The 12,827-nt window shown below is 41.3% G+C and overlaps 1 non-coding gene across 1 annotated transcript; it reads left to right on the top strand.

Annotated features, from left to right (window-relative positions):
• The first annotated feature begins 295 nt into the window (after positions 1 to 295).
• Positions 296 to 402, top strand: LOC112768235 (small nucleolar RNA R71). Its single transcript, XR_003185672.1, has one exon. It is a non-coding gene; the product is annotated as a small nucleolar RNA R71 (small nucleolar RNA).
• The last annotated feature ends 12,425 nt before the right edge of the window (positions 403 to 12,827 follow it).

Genomic DNA, 12,827 nt, shown 5'->3' with positions numbered 1-12,827 from the left:
AGTGATTGCTGCTACTTGGTTCCTCTCCATCTTCTTGGTGAGGTCAGCCAGCTGTTGGGTAATGAGCTTGTTTTGGGCCAGCAGAGCATCTACATTGTTTAGCTCCATTACTCCTCTAGTGTTGCCTCTTTCAGAAGCATAGAAATAATCATTCTCTGCTACTGTTTCAATGACATCTATGGCTTCCTCAATGGTCTTCTTCTTGTTCAAAGATCCTCCGGATGAATGGTTTACTGCCTTCTTTGATTCATATGACAGGCCTTCATAGAAAATGTGCAGCTGCACCCATTCGTTGAACATATCTGGTGGGCACCTCCTTGTTAGGTCCTTAAACCTCTCCCATGCTTCATAAAGAGTCTCACCATCTTGTTGCCTGAAAGTTTGGACCTCAGCTCTCAGCCTATTGATTCGTTGAGGAGGGTAAAATATTGCTAAGAATTTGTTCACCACATCTTCCCAGTTGTCAAGCTCTCCTTCGGGAAAGACTCCAGCCACTTGGCTGCCTTATCCTTGAGTGAGAATGGAAATAAGAGCAGTCTATAGGCGTCAGGATGAACACCATTAGATTTCACTGTGTCACATATTCTCAGGAAGGTGGTTAGATGTTGATTGGGGTCTTCTTGGACACTTCCTCCGAACGAACAGTTGTTCTGAACAAGGGTGATGAGCTGTGGTTTTAGTTCAAAATTGTTGGCATGGATGGTTGGCTTTTGAATGCTACTTCCACAGTTTCCTGGGTTTGGATTGATGTAAGAGCCTAAAACTCTTCTATCCTCCCCAGCATGATTTGCTCGACCTCCTCCGCCATGGTTGTGAGCCTCTTCTTCATGATGGTTTTCCATGTTTTCTTCCATGTTTGGTTCAAAGTATTCCTCCTCTTCCTCAGCACCAACTACTCTTTTTCCTCTTGCTTCCCTCCTTAATCTAAAGAAGGTCCTCTCAGGTTCAGAATCAAAGGAAGTTGAAGCCCCGCTTCTTCTCCCTGTCATACAACCAACAAGTACAAGCAAGGAAAATAGATGCAGAAAGTATTTCTGTCAGAATGACTGTTAGTGTGAGTGATGCAATATATCAAACAGTTAGTGGGTTAGTGAAATGAATGGTAAATAACTAAAATAAAAAAGTAGGGGGAAGGGAAGAAATTAACTAAAACTAAAAGTAAATTACTCAAACAGAAAATTAAATCAAACAAAATTAAAATGCTCAATCTAGTTATCCTCCAATTTAATCATTGTTGATGCACATTCAATCCCCGGCAACGGCGCCATAAACTTGATGCACGAAAAACTTGTCTCATAACAAATTTCCTTCGGCAAGTGTACCGAATTTGTCGTCAAGTAAAAACTCACAATAGAGTGAGGTCGAATCCCATAGGGATTGATTGATCAAGCAACTTTAATTAGAGGAATGTTCTAGTTGAGCGAATCAGAATTTGAGTTGAGAATTGCAGAGAATTAAATGGCGGAAAAGTAAATAACAGAAAAGTAAATGCTAGAAATAAAGAGCTGAATGTAAATGACGGAAAGTAAATTGCAGAATCTTAAATGGGAATGGGGTAATTGCTCATAAAAGTAAATGACAGAAATTAAAGAGAATGGGTAAGATCAGAAATGGAGAGTTCATTGGGCTCAGGAGATGTTGCATTCTCCGGATCAATTTCATTTTCATCTCTTCCTCAATCAATGCACTCATTGATCTCTTTGACAATCTTAAGTGATCGAATTACAATTCCTTGTAATTCAATCTCTCAAATCTTGATCAATAGCCGATTCCTTGGTCAATTGCTCATGAGAAGAGATGAAGTATGGTCACTGATTATACCACATGCATTTCCCAAATCAAGTGTTGAGAGGATTATAGTCACATATCCATCCAAACCCAATTTGGTCCAGCATGAGAAAGCATTTCTAGCATGATCTCTTCATTCCTCTTTCAAGGTTCAGAAGAGATCCAAGTTTGAATAGCTTCTTTTCCAAGATAACTACCCAATTGGATGAAGATCGAAAGCTTTCAAGTAAAATCAAGAGAAAAGATAGAAGAAGAATAATGAAAACTAGTATTGATCCATCAAATTACAACAGAGCTCCCTAACCCAATGAAAGGGGTTTAGTTGTTCATAGCTCTGGAAAATAAAAACAAAGATGGAGAATACATGATAAAACTAGAAGTGCAGAGAAAGTAAAATACAGAGAGTAGTTCTATGCCAAGAGGCTCCCTATAATTTCCAACTCTCCTTTCTAATTCAAAGCTACTCCTATATATACTACTCTTCTGTTCTTCTAGTTGGCTCTTCAAGTCTCTGATATGGGCCTTTGGATCTTGAGTTTGAAGCAGTTCTCTTCTTCATTGGACTTAGTTTTTCTTGCAGAGTGAAAGTGTGAAGTGGGCAGAGACTTTAGCTCAACACGTTAGGGGTGTTAACGTTAAGTGAAAATGTGGGTTCGAGAACGTTAGTGACAATCACCTTTTTCACTAACGTTCCTCACCAAAGTAAGAGCCACGTTAACTTCAACGTTAGTGGCACAAACGTTGCCACCAACGTTGCCTCTATGCCCTTCGCACACGTTACTGGGACTTACCTTTCCCAGTAACGTTGAGAAGTCTCCCCCTTCCTTACGTTAGAGTCCACGTTAACATAGTTAACGTGGCTCTTTTAACGTAGGCTTGCCAACCTTCGAGAACGTTAGTGACACTTACCTTTGTCACTAACGTTCCAATGTGCCCCTATTTCTCACGTTAGAGTCCACGTTAACTAGGTTAACGTGGCTGCTAACGTGGCCATGCTAGCCATCTCCAACGTTAGTGACAAAGTTGAGTGTCACTAACGTTGGCTCATCATTCCCTTATCCACATTAGCTTCCACGTTAACTAAGTTAACGTGGGAGTTAACGTGGCTCATAGTGGCTTGTGTGGGCTCCTTCCAACGTTAGTGACAATGTTAGGTGTCACTAACGTTGGCGATCACCTTCCTTCTTCACGTTAGCTTCCACGTTAACTAGGTTAACGTGGGAGTTAACGTGGCTTATTGGGGCTTGTGTGGGTTAATCCCAACGTTAGTGACAATGTTTGGTGTCACTAACGTTGTCGATCACCTACTTTCTTCATGTTAGCTTCCACGTTAACTAGGTTAACGTGGGAGTTAACATGGCTTATTGTGACTTGGCCAATGTTAGTGACAAAGTTGAATGTCACTAACGTTGGCTTCCCCTTTACTTCTTAACGTTAGAGCCCACGTTAACTAAGTTAACGTGGCTCTTAACATGGCCACTTATGAGCTTGGTCCAACGTTAGTGACAAAGGTAAGTGTCACTAACGTTGGCTCCATTTCCTTTCCTCCACGTTAGAGTTCACGTAAACTTAGTTAACGTGACTCTTAACGTGGGCAATGATGGCTTCGAGAGCGTTATTGGCGATTACTTTTCTCATTAACTTTGCAAGTTACTCCCATTCCACGTTAGGAGTTACGTTAATTAGATTAACGTGGCTGCTAACTTGGTTCTTCCTTGCTTCCTTTGTCCTGAAATCAAGCAATAGAGTGCATCAAAGTTCTAGTCCAAGTCATGGGAAATACAACATCCAATCTGTCATTAAACTCATGCAAAATCCTCATGAAATCATGTAAAATGCACAATGTATTCTTGAATCAAGATGTAAGTGAATATCTACCCAAAACTAGCTTATTTTCTAAGGAAATGCATGAAACTACCCTAAAAACAGTAAAGAAAAGGTCAGTGAAACTGGCCAAAATGCCCTGGCATCAATTACTTATTTCTGTAAACCCTAGGCTACTAGTTCTCTATAAATAGGACCTTTTGCTATTGTATTTTCATCTTTGGACGTTTAGTCCCTAGACCTTGGGGGCTGGCCATTCGGCCATGCTTACACCATTATCACTTCTGTATTTTCAACGGTAAAGTTTCTACATACCATAGATTAAGGTGTGGAGCTCTGCTGTTCTTCATGAATTAATACAAAGTACTATTGTTTTTCTATTTAACTCAAGTCTATTTCTTCTCCAAGATATTCATTCGCACCCAAGAACATGATGAATGTGATGATTATGTGACACTCATCACCATTCTCACCTATGAACGCGTGACTGACAACCACTTCCGTTCTACATGCCAACAAGCTTGAATGTGTTTCTCTTGGGTTTCTAATCTAAGATTGGAACCTTCGTGGTATAGGCTAGAATTATTGGCGGCCATTCCTGAGATCCGGAACGTCTAAACCTTGTCTTTGGTATTCTGAGTAGGATCTGGGAAGGGGATGACTGTGACGAGCTTCAAACTCGCGTTTGTTGGGCGTGTGACAGACGCAAAAGGATCAATGGATCCTTTTCCAACATGATCGAGAACCGACAGATGATTAGCCGTGCGGTGACAGCGCATTTGGAACGTTTTCACTGAGAGAACGGGAAGTAGCCATTGACAACGGTGATGCCCAACATAAAGCTTGCCATGGAAAGGAGTATGAATGATTGGAAGAAGGCAATAGGAAAGCAGAGGTTCAGGAGGAACAAAGCATCTTCATACGCTTATCTGAAATTCCAACCAAAGAATTACATAAATATCTCTATCTTTATTTTATGTTTTATTTAATTATCAATTCTCCATCACCATCTGAATTCGCCTGACTGAGATTTACAAGGTGACCATAGCTTGCTTCAAGCCGACAGTCTCCGTGGGATCGACCCTTACTCACGTAAGGTATTACTTGGACGACCCAGTGCACTTGCTGGTTAGTTGTGCGGAATTGTGACAAAGTGTGATTCACGTTTAAGAGCTCCAAGTCCTTTGGCACCATTATTGATGATCACAATTTCGTGCACCAGACCTCCACTGGAATCATTGCCTCCATTCTGTAAGCTAATCGGAAGGGTGATTCCTTTGTGGTGGAGTGTGGGGTTGTCTGATATGCCTATAGGACTTGTGGGAGCTCTTCGGTCTAGGCTCCCTTTGCATCCTGTAATCTCCGTTTTAGCCCGGCTAATATGACTTTGTTAGCAGCTTCTGCTTGTCCATTGGCCTGGGGGTGTTCTACGGATGTGAATTGGTGTTTTATGTTCAGATCGGCACCAACTTTCTAAAGCCTGTATCTGTAAATTGAGTGCCATTGTCTGTGGTTATAGAGTATGGAACCCCAAACCTTGTGACAATGTTTCTATATAGGAATTTTCGACTTCTTTGAGCATTAGCGTTAGCTAGGGATTTTGCCTCAATCCATTTTGTGAAATAGTCTACCCTCACTATGAGGAATTTGACTTGCCCTGATCCTTGGGGAAAGGGTCCGAGAAGATCGAGTCCCTATTTTGCGAATGGCTAGGGTGAGCTTACGCTGATGAGCTCTTCTGGCGGGGCGATGTGAAAGTTGGCATATTTCTGACATGGTGGACATGTCGTCACGAATTCTGTTGCTTCTTTTTGTAAGGTCGGCCAATAGAATTCGGCTCAGAGTACTTTCTTGGTGAGTGCCTGTGCTCCGAGGTGGTTGCCACAGATGCCACTGTGTACTTCTTCTAAATCTTCTTTTGTATTAGAAGTCGGTACGCATTTTAATAGTGGTGTCAAAATCTCTCTCTTGTATAGAGTATTATTTATGATGGTGTAGTATTGTGTCTCCCATTTTAACCTTTTTGCCTCCTTCTTATCTATATGGAGTGTTTCTGTCTTGAGGTAATTAATTATTGGAGTCATCCATCCTTGATCCAGACCTGTTATGGCTAGGATCTTTTCTTCTTCCGAGATTGACGGGTTCTGCAGCATCTCTTGGATGAGACTTCTATTGTAGCCCCCTGGTTTGGTGCTGGCTAATTTTGAGAGTGCATCAGCTCGAGCATTTTGTTCTCGGGGTATATGGCGGATCTCACATTTCCCGAGTTATCTGAACTGTTCCTTGGTTTGGTCCAAGTACTTTTTCATGGTGGGATCCTTGGCTTGGTTACTCCCTGCTATTTGTGAAGTGACTACCTGTGAGTCGCTGAAGATGATAAGCTTTTGAGTTCCAACCTCCTTAACCAGCTTCAAACCAGCTAGTAGTGCCTCATACTCAGCTTGGTTGTTTGGGGGCAGGGAACCCGAATTTGAGGGAAAGTTCGATTTGGGTTCCCTGGTCACTTTCAATTATCACACCCGCGCCACTTCTAGTTTTGTTTGAGGAACCGTCTACATAGAGATTCCATTCTGTAGGGATTTTTGGGGTGTCTGTAAATTTTGTAATGAAGTCGGCCAAATATTGTGATTTGATGGCTGTCCGAACTTCATATTGAAGGTCGAATTCGGACAACTCGACTCCCCATTGTAAGATTCTTCCTGCTAGATCTGTTTTTTGTAAAATGCCTTTTATTGGCTGGTCGGTCCGAACCCTGATAATGTGGGCTTGGAAATACGGGCGAAGTCGCCGAGATGTTAGTATGAGAGCATAGGCGAATTTTTCTATTTTTTGGTACTTCAGTTCGAATCCTTGTAGTGCCTTGCTGATGAAGTATACAGGTTATTGCCTGCTGTCGTCTTCTCGGACCAGTGCTGAGGCTACTGCCTGACTTCCTACTGTGAGATACAGTATAAGTGGTTCTCCTTCCCGTGGCCGAGTTAGGATAGGTGGTTGTCCCAGGAACCTTTTGAAATCTTGGAAGGCCTAATCGCACTCCATTGTCCATTTGAACTTCTTTCCCTTCCTTAGAGTGGCATAGAAGTGGAGGGATCTTATTGCTGATCCAGCTAGAAATCTGGACAAGGCTGCCAATCTTCCATTGAGTTGTTGTACCTCTTTGACGCAAGACGGGCTCTTCATGTCGAGTATGGCCAGGTATTTATCCGGATTTGCCTCGATTCCTCTTTGTGTGAGCATAAAACCCAAGAATTTGCCGGCTTCTACTGCGAAGGTGCATTTTGCGGGGTTGAGTCGTATGCCATGCCTTCTTATAGTGTTAAATACTTGGGTGAGGTTGGACAGTAATGTCTCTTCATTTTGCGTCTTTATTAACATGTCGTCTACATAGACTTCCATGATTTTCCCGATGTGGTCTGAAAAGACCTTATTCATTAATCTCTGATACGTAGCTCCCGCGTTTTTGAGTCCGAAAGGCATGACGATGTAGGTTAAGAATGAAGTTTTTTCTTGATCGGGTAGGTACATCGGGATTTGATTATATCTCGAATAAGAGTCCATAAATGAGAGGTATTTGTATTCGGAGGAGGCATCTACCAGGGCGTCGATACTTGGGAGTGGATAAGGATCCTTTGGGCAGGCTTTGTTGAGGTTAGTGTAATCGGTGCACATCCGCCACTTCCCATTTGATTTTTTCACCAATACGACGTTGGCTAGCCATAGTGGGTACTTAACTTCTCTTATGAATCCTGCCTCCAGTAAAGCTTGTACTTGTTCTTCCACAGCTTGGGATCGTTCTGGTCCGAGCTTTCTGCGTCTCTGTTGTACTGGCCAAGATCCTGGGTAAACTGGCAGCTTGTGGCACATTAACTTTGGGTCTATGCCCGGCATGTCTGCGGCTTTCCATGCAAAGAGGTCGACATTGTCTCTTAAAAACTGTATTAGTGATTCTTTTATGTCTCCTTTTAGGATTGTGCCAATATTGGTTGTTTTGTCTGGGATATCTCCGATCTGGACTTTTTCTACTTCGCCTTCGGGTTGTGGACGGAGTTCTTCCCACCTTTGAACTCCACCGAGTTCGATGGTGTAGAATTCTTCTCCTCTGCTTCTGAGGTTTAGACTTTCGTTGTAACAGCGGCGCGCCATCTTCTGATCTGCTTTTATTGTAGCTATTCCTTCCGTGGTTGGGAATTTCATGCACAGGTGTGGAGTCGAGACTACTGCACCGAGCTGATTTAACGTTGTCCAACCTATTAAGGCATTGTAGGCTGAACTCACGTCGACCACAATGTAGTCTATTTTGAGCGTTCTTGACTGGTTTCCTTTTCCAAAGGTTGTGTGTAGTGAGATGTACCCGAGTGGTTGGATTGGAGTGTCTCCCAGTCCGAACAGGCTGGTCGGATATGCTCTGAGTTCTTTTTTTCCAGACCGAGTTTGTCGAAGGCAGTTTTGAACAAGATGTCGGCGGAGCTTCCCTGGTCGACCAGTGTGCGGTGGAGATTTGCGTTGGCCAATATGATGGTGATGACCATGGGATCATCGTGTCCTGAGATGATGCCAGCTGCGTCCTCCTAAGTAAAAGTAATTGTGGGGATGTCGGGTGTTCCTCTTTTCCCTCGACATGATATACTTCTTTAAGATATCTTTTGCGGGATGATTTGGAGATTCCTCCTCCCGCAAATCCTCCATGTATCATGTGGACGTGTCTCTCGGGTGTACGAGGTGATTGCTCAGTTCGTGGAACATCTTTGTCCCTTCTTCTCTTTCTTTGCTCATCGACTCGGCTGGCTAGGTGACGTTAGGATTTTTGCTAGTAAAGAATTTTATAAAAATAGTCGCGTTGTAGATATAGTTTCTAAACCAACAGAAATCCCTTCGTACAAACGTTTTGGTTGTCACAAGTAACAAACCCCTTAAAATTGATAACCGAAGTATTTAAACCTCGGGTCGTCTTCTCAAGGAACTGCAGGGAAGTATGTTTTTATTATTGGTTATGAAGATTGTAAATTGGGGTTTTGAGGATGAGGAACAAGTAATTTAAATGGCAAGTAAAATAAATAAATAACTGTAAAATAAACTTTTGGCAAGGTATGAGAAATTGGAAGTCCTATCCTAGTTATCCTTATCAATGATGATGAAAATTGAATCTTAATTCCACTTAGTTAACCTTTACTTGAAGCAAAGGAAGGTCAAGCAACTAATTAGTTTGATCTTCAGATCCTAGTTACTTCCTAAGAAAAGATTGGGATTATTGAAGTTCAATTCAATTAGCAAAGGTAACAATTATCAATCATGTTGAGTTTGATAACTCCTGAGTTACTGATTTCTTAACCAAGACCAAAAGGGAAAAAGTAGATCTATTCGAATAAAAATGTCTTCAGATCGGAAGCAACAGTAACATAAATAAAAGAGAGCAATAATAAACTGAAATACCTCAAATAACATTAATTAAAAGAATCATCTCTAACATAGAAAAGTTCATAAGTCAAATTGAGAAAATAATTAATTAAAAGGAAAGTTGAACCTGATAAAAAGGGGCAATCATGAAAGCAAGAAAAAATCCTAAATCCTAATCCTAAGAGAGAGAGGAGAGAACCTCTCCCTAAAAACTACATCTAAATCATGAATAGTAAATAATTGGAGACTCTCTTCGAATGGATGCATTCCCCCACTTCATAACCTATGATCTGTGCCTTCTGGACTTGGATTTGGGCCAAAAAGGGCTTCAGAAATTGCTAAGAGCGTTTTCTGTAATTTCTGGTGCGTGGCCTCTGTCACGCGTCCGCGTGGGTCACGCGGTCGCGTCATCTGGAGTTTTCCTTATCACGCGGTCGCTTCAGTCATGCGTCCGCGTCATATGCGTTTTACTTAAGGCGCGCGATCGCGTCAATCACGCGGTCGCGTTACTGCCATTTTGCGCTGGCATGCGGCCGCGTCGTCGATGCGATTGCGTCACTACCAGTTTCTCCAAAAACTCCGTTTTGTGCTTTTCTTCCATTTTTGTATGTTTTCTTTCCATCCTTTAAGTCATTCCTGCCTTAGAAGATCTGAAACTACTCAACACACGAATCAAGACATCGAATGGAAATAAAGGGTAATTAAAATAATTATTTTTAAAGCATAGGAAACATGTTTTTTCACATACATCACATAATAAGGAGGGAAAGTAAAACCATGCAATTTTCATGAATAAGTGAGTGAAGGATTGAATAAATCACTTAATTTGAGCACAAAATATATCATAAAATATGGGTTTATCAACCTCCCCACACTTAAACAATAGCATGTCCTCATGCTAAATCCAAGATAAAGAGTAAGGTAAGGTTGAAGTGGTGGAATCTCATGCAATGCAATCTATTCTAAATGTAACTACCTAAATGAATCATGCAATTCTAATTGTTATTCACGTGTATATAAAACTTACATGTAGTTAAATTAATTCACATTCTCAAGGAATCATATATGCATAGCCAAACCTTAGATAATGATAAAGCACTTTTACAATTGAGATGGGAGAGAAAGACATTTTACAAGCTTGCAAGACAATTAACAATTTAAGCAGAGATATATGTTGATGAGCTATTGAACCCTCACTGGATTTTGTGTTTACTCTCTAGTTACTCAGTGTTTATTGGGTTAATCACTCTATTCTTCTTTCTATCCTTACTTTCTATAACTTTGTTCTTCATCTAACCAATCAACAATTATAGAATATAGGCATACAAAAATCATGAGGTCTTTAATTAAGGTTGTAATGGGGCCAAGGTAAAGGTAAGGGTATATGTATAAGGCTAAGTGAGCTAATAAGTGAGTCCTTGATTAGTCTAAGATCTCACCTAACATACATACTTTGTAAAGCAAGAATTTCTTTACCTATTCACCCAAATTTTCCACTTTTGATGTTACATGCTCATGCATTAGTTTTAATTTTGTCCCATGTGCATTGCTTTATTTTGCATTTGGGAAATTCTTTTGTATCCTCTTTATTCAAATACTGTAAAATAAATTTTTTTAATGCACATGGTAATTCAATTATTTTAATTTTTTTTAAATTATTTTATTCTTTTTAACTTTCTACCCCTTGTTTTTATCATCCATGTTCCCAATAGGTTTCCCACACTTGAACAATACACACTTTCTATCTTAAGCTAGCCAAGGATTCAACTTGGGATTTTTATTTTATTTTTCTGCTTAAGGCTAGTATTGTGGTTTATAGAATAAGAGGGGATTTAAAGGCTCAAGGGGGCTAACAAGGGTGATGTAAAAGGTAGGCTAATTTGGGATAAGTGAGCTATAATCAAATAATGGCCTCAATCACTTTCTTGGTATGTATCTATATTCTATAATCGGACATATAGATTAAAACAAAGTAAAGAACACCAGAATAAAAAAAGAAGGGCGGAACACACAGGAATAAAAATTATGGTTTGAATGTAACCATACAATTAAGCTCAAAACTCACAGGCTGTGTGTTCTCTAACTCAAAAATCATATATCAGTTATATATGTCATGCAAGTAAAAATTAAGAGTTCCCATTATTCTCAATGTAAATCTTAAGGTGGCTTTAAAGTTTTAATGTTTCTCCTTGATGAAATGTTGTTAACTAACTAACATGTAATGCTATATACCAGGTGTGTGGATTGTTTTTATTATGTTAAAGTCTCTAGTTTACTTCCTTTTTATATTTTCAATTTAAACTAAGTTATCTTCTGCTAAAAGGGTAAACTATACTAATTAATCCACATTTTCTATAACTAATAAGTTAGAATTGCAACTAAACTAAATGGCTAAAATATGAACTAAAGTGCAGAATGCAGAAATATAGTAAAAATACATGAAAATAGCAATGTATAAGTACTGAAAAAATAAAAAATAAAAAGAAAAATACAGAAAAGAAGCAAAATAAGGTAAAAGAGTCTGTAGTGGTTCACCAAAAAATACGCCAGAGATGGCGACCTCTCCACACTTAAAATGAAGCATCGTCCCTGATGCTCACTCAAGCAGGGTGTGAAGGGGTGTCATCACTGGAAGGATGGGTAGCTGGAGTCTCTATGGTGGTGGTCTGAGGATCTGCCTGCTGCAGATGAGGTGCTGACTGAATAGGGATCTCTGGGTCTGCAGCCTGAATCTGAGGCGGGGCTTCCTGCTGTGATGCAGCCTGCTCCGTGCCTGCCTGTGCAGCCTCTCTCTGTGGATGGGTCTCCGCCTCGTGATCATCTGCCTCCTCCTCAGATGACTCTAATGGTGTGTCAGGCTCGGATGGGATGTCACTGCCAGAACGGATCTTCAGCTTCAGGTGCTCATAGCGTCGCTTGCCGCGATGCTCAGTTCTCTCGTATCGGCGCCAGTTGCGGCGCTCCATCTGGTCTAGTTGCTGAAACAGGCAGTGTACTAGGTGATAAATTGGCTCTGAGGTAGGTGGAGGTGTAGTGGTGGTAGCAGGGGTAGCTGGGGTAGTTGTAGAGGAAGAGGGGACATCAGACGGTGTGGCTATCTCACCAGGAGCTGTGAGGAATGGAGGTCTATAGCCCAAAGCCAGAAAGTTCCTGCTGTGAGGGATAATCTTGCATTCTGCAGCAGGTGGCTTCTCATCAGCATCCTCCCAAGGCACGTCAGCTCGACGGCCTAGCTGTGTAATCAGATATGGGAAGGGGAGAGTGCCTCGGACGTGGACCCTGGCCATGTAGTACCGGATGAAGCGTGGCAGGTACAGGTCCTTACCCTCCATCACACACCATAGGAGGGTGATCATAGTGGCAGGTAGCTCCGTCTCATGGGTACTCGGCATAACAAAGTTGCTCAGGATCTGATGCCATAGTCGAGCCTCATCATTTAAGTAAATTAGCTTGATTCCCTTAGGCATGGTGGTGTTCTGACCCATGACCCATGGAACAGTCGGGTCAAGGGCTATCCTTGCCTTGACGACATCCCAGTCAAACTTCATGAAGCGCATGTCCTCCTCAACCTTTTGATAGCCATCTAGCTGATCAGATTTAGGCAGAAGCTTCAGAATATCCTCAATGGCCTCTTCAGTGACCAGTATCTGCTTCCCTCTTAGGTTCACTGCATCTAGGGAAGTTTTGAAGTAATTGCAGTAAAATTCTCTTACCCAAGAAGCATTGATCTCAGTCAGGTTTCTCTCCAAGAAGAACCAGCCTCTTTGTTTGATCTGATCAGAGGTGTATTGTTGGAGTTCTTTCGAAATTTTCAGAGTCTG

The sequence above is a fragment of the Arachis hypogaea genome, chromosome 17, assembly GCF_003086295.3.
Source record: "Arachis hypogaea cultivar Tifrunner chromosome 17, arahy.Tifrunner.gnm2.J5K5, whole genome shotgun sequence".
NCBI classification, from domain to species: Eukaryota; Viridiplantae; Streptophyta; class Magnoliopsida; order Fabales; family Fabaceae; genus Arachis; species Arachis hypogaea.
Note: the sequence above shows the minus strand (reverse complement) of the source record. Positions and strands in the feature narration are given on the sequence as shown.